The sequence below is a fragment of the Galendromus occidentalis genome, unplaced genomic scaffold (assembly GCF_000255335.2).
Source record: "Galendromus occidentalis unplaced genomic scaffold, Mocc_1.1 scf7180000075612, whole genome shotgun sequence".
NCBI classification, from domain to species: Eukaryota; Metazoa; Arthropoda; class Arachnida; order Mesostigmata; family Phytoseiidae; genus Galendromus; species Galendromus occidentalis.
Window position 1 is genome coordinate 239,218 of NW_003803602.1, and position 6,893 is coordinate 246,110.

General features: G+C 51.0%; 1 protein-coding gene across 1 annotated transcript in view; it reads left to right on the forward strand.

Annotated features, from left to right (window-relative positions):
* LOC100899589 (sodium bicarbonate transporter-like protein 11) overlaps positions 1-6,893 on the forward strand; it is a 134,549-nt gene that overhangs the window by 92,447 nt on the left and 35,209 nt on the right. The gene's annotated exons all lie outside the window — the stretch shown is intronic.

The window sequence follows — 6,893 nt, forward strand, 5'->3', positions numbered from 1 at the left end:
ATTTTCCCTAAGAGCTAAGCAGTCGGAAAATCTTCGTAGTATATTGCGGGTGCCCTTGTAGTGAAAGTCTTCTCCCTCCGAACCGACCCATCCGGCCACCCATTTTCCGACTTCTTCGGCTGTGAATTGCTGTTCGGCGGGGGTGGCTCATTAATGCGGAAATGTGGCTTTCCACGGCAGTTGGATGAGGATAACGAACTGGATGAGCCAGAACTTCCCACTCCGAAGCGGCGAGAGCTACCTTGACAGATTTCGCCGGATGGGATAGAGTCCGATAGAGCGTTGTCGTGTAGCAAAGTAATCCAGTGCCGACTTCGGTCTATTTACGGACGTTTTCCCGTGATTGCACGATTCATATCAATCAACTGACATTGACGTGCATAATTGACAGATTCTATAAGTTCCAGCAGCCTTTGGTAGATCATTCTCTCCGATCCCACCGTACACACAGAGCATTGTTCTCTCTCCGAATCGATCTCTCTTTACTGATTTCGTAGTCGGGCCTTCGGGATTCACGCGAGATTTTCGTCGCCCTGGTGATTGTCGAGAAATATGCATTCCTCATCATAAGTGATGGTCGGATACGAAGAATACTGGTCCTCGTACATACCCAAGAAGGTTCGGCACATGATCGCTCGATTCTTTTCCCCGTTCAGTGACTTCATGCAGAACCCATCTGCTGAGCTTACCTAGAGATCTACGGGAGTCGCCGAGGAATCGTTTCTCGACTGACCCCGCATCCTGGCCAAACAGAGCTTGCGAGTGGTCGGGTGGTCCTCTGCGGGCTCCTCGATGAAACCGAAGTTGGCAGCTTCGAACCCTCCATACCGAGTTCTACACCGAGCTCTGCTCAGCGCATGATCACTGATTGCCTGCACGAGCAAGGAATGTCGCATCATCTCCAAAAGGTAGCAGAACCGGAGAACCTGATTTTCGGGCACCTGGAGGGAATTTTTCGGTCAGAGGGTAAGAAAAATCCGGTGTTTATTTTCGAACTTCGAAAAGCGTCACATGTCGTTAGGGACACGGCGTGAATTATGCAATAATTTGTTTGGCACGAATGTATCAAGCACAGCCGGAACTGATGCATTCAGCAGACATGCACACGGGTGTGAGCATGCCCGAAATCAGGCGTTTCTATCGAGCGCGAAATTCGTCGGCGTCAAGTTTGAGGGGAGCGCTCCCGTCACAAGTTTGAGGGAAGCGCTTACTACACAAGTTGGAGGAAGCAAATGCTCAAGTGCCCCACCTAGGTCACTGCTAGTCATTAGCTCTCGCAAAAGATTACTGCTGCCGATCGTGCAACTCTGGCTGCTGAAGATTTCCGCACTCCCACCCAAGGCATCAGCGACATGCTACGCATTCGATACCTTCGCCCGGCGCCTTCGAATTCGGGATGACATCACTTAATTCCTTCGCGCCCCCTAATCCTCTCGGAATGGACGAGATGCGTAAGCGCCATGTCAAGCTCTCAAAGTGCAGGAAGATGACGGGTCAGCTCCCGGATGAAGACGCGGTCGTTTCATTGTTCCCGTCCGCGCTGTGTCCCGCGAATCCCCATCCGGCGAAAGGAACAACACCACCATCGCCACGACCGCCATCACCACCACAAACTGCGTCTTGAGCGAAGCAATAATGGACGACCTTCCACGGCAAAGAGGAACCGGTAGAGGGCAGGCCGAGAGACGGGCTGGTGGGCACCCGCTTCGGCAACGCTTGGCAGCCGTCTCGGGCAACAATGCACCAGTAGAGCGAGCCTGTTCCGTTATCACTGTCGGTCGTCGCACATTTCCGCGTGGTTTGTCTAAGAGAACTGACTTTAGTTTCTGTTGTTGCTTTGTCAGGTGCCATAAATTTCGCTCCCCTCCGTCCGTCCCTCGGTTCGAATCGTTCGCGTTCATTTTTCTCTTGAACTACTCACTCCACGAAAACAAACAACAGCAACAACGAGAATCTCGACCAACAGCCGTCGCCGCCGACGTTCCCGCCTCAAACTCGGAAACCGAGCGGTTCTCGCCCCAGGTGAAATATTGATCAAATTGTGCAACTGTCATAGTTTGAGTATCGACGATTTCTCATGCTGTAACCCCGACAGCACCAAACGATGTCGGAGCGGTAGAGAACTGCAATTCGGAACCTTCCCGGCTATGTGGACGTGGTTCGTGCCTCCAGGAGCCTAAACAAGTTTATTTATCAATAATCGTGGGAGACGAATAAACGAATCGATCCAAAATTCCCCTCGTTGATTTCCTTGCCGGACTCCCTCGTGGAGTACCATGGGTGAGATTTTCCTCCTTGCAAACTCACACAATTCGATCAAACCGTGAGAGTCGACCCGGATCCCGTGTATCTGTGATCTTAGTTCCCGCGAATGAGCTATATGAAGTCAGGCAAAAGGAAGACCTCCGGCTCACAGTGTTATCTTCGCTGGTAGGCTTGCCTGCCAGCTTGTGTCATTTATTCTTAGACTTCTCCGGCTGAACTAGTGAGCCGTGAATCGAATCGGAATCAACTCTCCAGCGAGAAAGCCAACGTGGCGAGAAGGCTTCTCCGTGACGTTCGTCTCATAGCTCTGCGCGGCTTTGATTGGCGATGTCGAGCCTCGTTCGCTCACCTTCCGATGGGTGCTGCTTCTGTGGGTGTTTGGCAAACTCACGATGTCGGACGGCCTCGGTATCTTCAACTAACATCAGAGCAATTTCCATTCGACGAGCTCGCTTCCGGGGAATCCGAGGGAGCTTCGCGCGGCCGTTTCAGTCGCTCATACATCGATTGCCTTTCTTTCCCACAAGCTCTATCCGGTCAAGTTAGTGTCAAGAGAGAGAAGCTAGGGTTCTCGCTCGAGACTTATTCTTCGTCTCGGCTCCCCGAGTCGTTTGCCATCCTCCGCCTAGATTATCCTCTGGAAGCTTCGTTGACGCCTCAGTGTTCGTGTGGCTTGAGCCGACTAAAATGAGCGAGAATCCGACCATCCGCCTCGCCCTAGATCAAGATTGAGGGCGTCCGCTTCCCCGACCGTTGCATTCATAATAATAATTACTCTCTCGACGCATCTCGTCCCGCTAGCCTTCGCCCATCTCCTGATTTCCCTCCATCATTCGAGTATCATAGACGTCAGGACCAGAAGCAACACAGAAGACCGGGCGTCCGAGAAACGGAGATCCAATCAAACTGCCGGGATGCTTTCACTGTGTTGAGCTTCATGATCGGAAATTCTAGCGGAGGTCTGGGACGAGAGGAGCACAGGAATATACATAACGACCCTCTCGGCTGGCGATGGATTGTAGGCGAGAGAGGAGTTTGGAATCTCAATGGAGCCTGGAACTCATTATAGAACTCAGGCAACCTTCTAATTGAATGGAGCCGTGGACCCTGCACGCAAGGCGTTTCCATCGTTAGCGTGTCACGGTAGTCCACCTGAGAAGAAGCATCTACGATCGGGACCAGCCTAAACCGAGAAGATTCCGGAGCTTTCCGTTGATTGTTACTCGCTTTTCCACTACTCGCTCTCGACCGGCATCTCCAATTGGGTTAATTATGATGAGAAGCCTCTCCTTCCGCCCTTTGAGCGCCGCTTCTGATCTAGACAAGTGCTCCAACTCGAGATCAATTTCCTCTCAAAATTACTGTCTTGATTGGGAGAGCGTTCAGGAGCAGATGTTGTCTGCTAGTATCCATTACGTTCCAGCCGACGCTTTGATTCCATTGGGTTTCGGCATGTACAAAAATGAACTCACGCACATGCCTCGCTCCGTGCACTTCGGCCGGGGAATGAATCGTCTTCAGTGATCCTGACGAGCAATAACATGAGAATATTCGTGACGACTCGGTGGCAGAACCTTCCTAATCGGCCGTGTGCTTCAGCACGAGATTCATGAGAACGACCATTCAAGGGGCATGTTTCCGTGGCGTCGGCAAATAGAAGAGGCTGGCGCTCTCCACGAGAGTGTCGTCAAGCACGCAAGTTCGGCTTTCGAAGACGGCAACAACTGTTTCCGGGAGGCACTCGATCGTGATGAAGAGCTGTAAATGTATTCCTATGCGCCCCCTCTCATCAACACAAACACACCAGATGCCCTCCTGAGTGTGCCCTCAGGCCGCAGGTTATCGCTGAAATCAATCTGATCTGATTTGTAGAAGCGGCCCTCCTTGCCCCGCTGCTATTCGACCTCCAACGCAGACGGACGGCCGACCGGACGGTCGAGCACCTAGAAGGTGACCCTCTCGACAGGGTTCAGGTATTTTGGCATTCATTCAACCGCTTTCCAGAGCCATAAATCGCTTTGGTGCCTTGCACTCAACGGCTTGTTATGAGAGCGGTCCCATAGCTGGGCTCTTCAACCCGGGCTCCGGATGTGTGGGACGAGCGCTAATTCCACTCATAGTCGATTTTTGGCTGAGATCCGAGGGAGAGCTTCGATAATCAGATGATCCATTAGCTACAGATGCTGCGGGATTCTCGGAGGAAAATCTCAGCGACCTGAGAATGCCCTCGATGCCGAGTACAAAAAAATTACTCGAGCAAGCATCGAGCTCAGACCAAACAAAGACCTTACGAAAATACTGCAACGATATCGAAGACGATCGACCTTTGAAGAACGGAGGTCATGACTCGACTGATTCCAGTCTTGACGAGCCTCCGGTTTCGATTGAAGCGCAAGGCTCTGAAGTTTGTTGACCGTTTCGGTTACAACAAATAAATCCAGCTATTCTGGTCAGCTCACTCACTCAGTTAACGGACCCGCCGTACGACGCAGGGCAAAAGATTTGTCGCTAACCGAAAACAAGGCTTTCGTTGGAGTCCAATCTGTACCAGGAATTTCGAAACGGATCATCGACTGCATTGCCGCGGCCCTAAGCGGATCACGACAATGACTAAAGGAGATAATGTCTCATATGACCGCATTCGTCCTTTTTATCCATTCTGATCGAATTATCGATTCCCCGGGTCCCATCGTGCGAAGACAGCCGGAATCGCAACGGGAGTGAATGCTCTGACCCTGGAGTTTCTCGACGAGGCAATGAGTTTCTCGCCCGCAACACGCGGGATCACCGAGGAGCATTTGCAGAAGGGAGACCTGACATTCTGTTCCATTTCGAGTGGCTGCGGTCTACGAGACGAACGCATCGATAAGCCATACCCGAGAGACTTCTCCTCGATTCAATCATCATGACGGCTGCGCAGACGCGATAGATCTTGTTCAGGTTTGGGTACTGTAGCGCTCCGGCTGGGCGGTATTTCCCACCGCGGCTGACTGCGGCTTCTGTTGAAACTTCCGTATTCTGGCAGCGTCGCGAACCCATCACAATGTCGGCGAATCAACAGCAAGCGGAGTCGATCCGCGAGCGTTCAGATGAGGGTTAGCGATCGCCTCCGAAAATGGGAATCGTTCCATTTCTCTGTCTCTAATCTATCTCGACCACACGTCGAAAACTGCCGAATAGAGGATCAGCCGAACCCGGGACGACTGGCTTCTCGTTCTGAATATATCAGAATCTAATCTCGTGTCAATGCCAAGGAATGTAGGTTGTGTCTCCATCTTGTTCGATCGGAATCGAATCGCTAAGAATCCGAAGTCGGATGAAGATCATCTTCATCATCGCTCGAATCAACATGGGCTCTTCTGATCCACCGGCCCACCGAATGGAAATGGCCTTCTCCCGCGAATGTCTCATCACATAATGATATTGAGATCAGAATCGAAAATCAGCATCGATCGTAACATTTCTCGGAACGTCCGACGAGTATCTATCCGTACCTGAGACCTGTCTTTCGAGGCTTAATCTGAGAGAACTGCTCAGCAAAGGCACAAAGTGTTCGCGTCGGATGCTTACCTCATCGAGGTCCTTGTGGGCGAAGAGGACTGGATCCCTCATTGGATTGTTCCCAACAAGGTCGACCGGACAATGAGAGCGCAAAAAATCGCCGAAAAATAGAGGATTCCATTCGCGGAATCAGTTGTTGCGTTCCGATACATCTTCCTGAACTGCGGTTCGAGTTTTTCCCTGATGCTATCTCATCCGGCTTGACTGAAAGAGGAGGACTTTTTTTCACTTAGATATTTCCCGTTCCCCCGTCGGTTCCCTCGTGAGTTCTCTTTCGACCTCTCACGATTGAGAGCTGTTTCCCGCGAAAATGTAAACTCTCAAGGCGAGATATCAATGGGGAAGCCATCATGATTGTTGGAACCTAGCGCGGTGGCTCTCGACTGTGATTTCGGTCTGCACAGGAAATGCTTCGTGGCAGAAACGCTCAGAATTACATTTCGGGAGACGGCTCGGACGAGAAGCTTCGTATACCTTCTTACTCTTCCCACGATGAAACAGCATTCATTCGTTGAATGGGCTCGGAATTCGTTCGGAAAAAAGAGAGCCTGAAAGAGCCGACAGACGCGACGATAGTCTCTCTGGGTTCCAATCTCCCCACTAGGACTACTTCTCCGAAATCTGGTGTAAGAGGCACTGCATCAAATAATCACACACACATTACGCCTCTCGATCCACTTTTTGGGACACCTCGGAGAATGACCATACGCGCCCTCAGATCTTGTCTCCGGGAATCTATATATATAAAAACGTATGTCTGTTTGTCTGTCTGTTTGTCTGTCTGTTTGTCTGTCTGTTTGTCTGTCTGTTTGTCTGTCCGGGGTACCCTATAGACTCGGAAACGGCCGAACCGATCGTCGTGAAAATTTGTGAGCGTGTTCTGTGGGATCCAGCGGAGGTTATAGGGGGGTCAGTTCTCCGATGTGATGAGTCCTTCTACCTTAAAAAAATTATTTGAGTGCTCCACCCACGAAAATACGAAAACTCGGAAAAAAAATGAAAAATCTGAAATTCGCAAAATTCACTAACGCCTGAACCGATCGCCGCAAAAATTCAGGGGTGGGTTC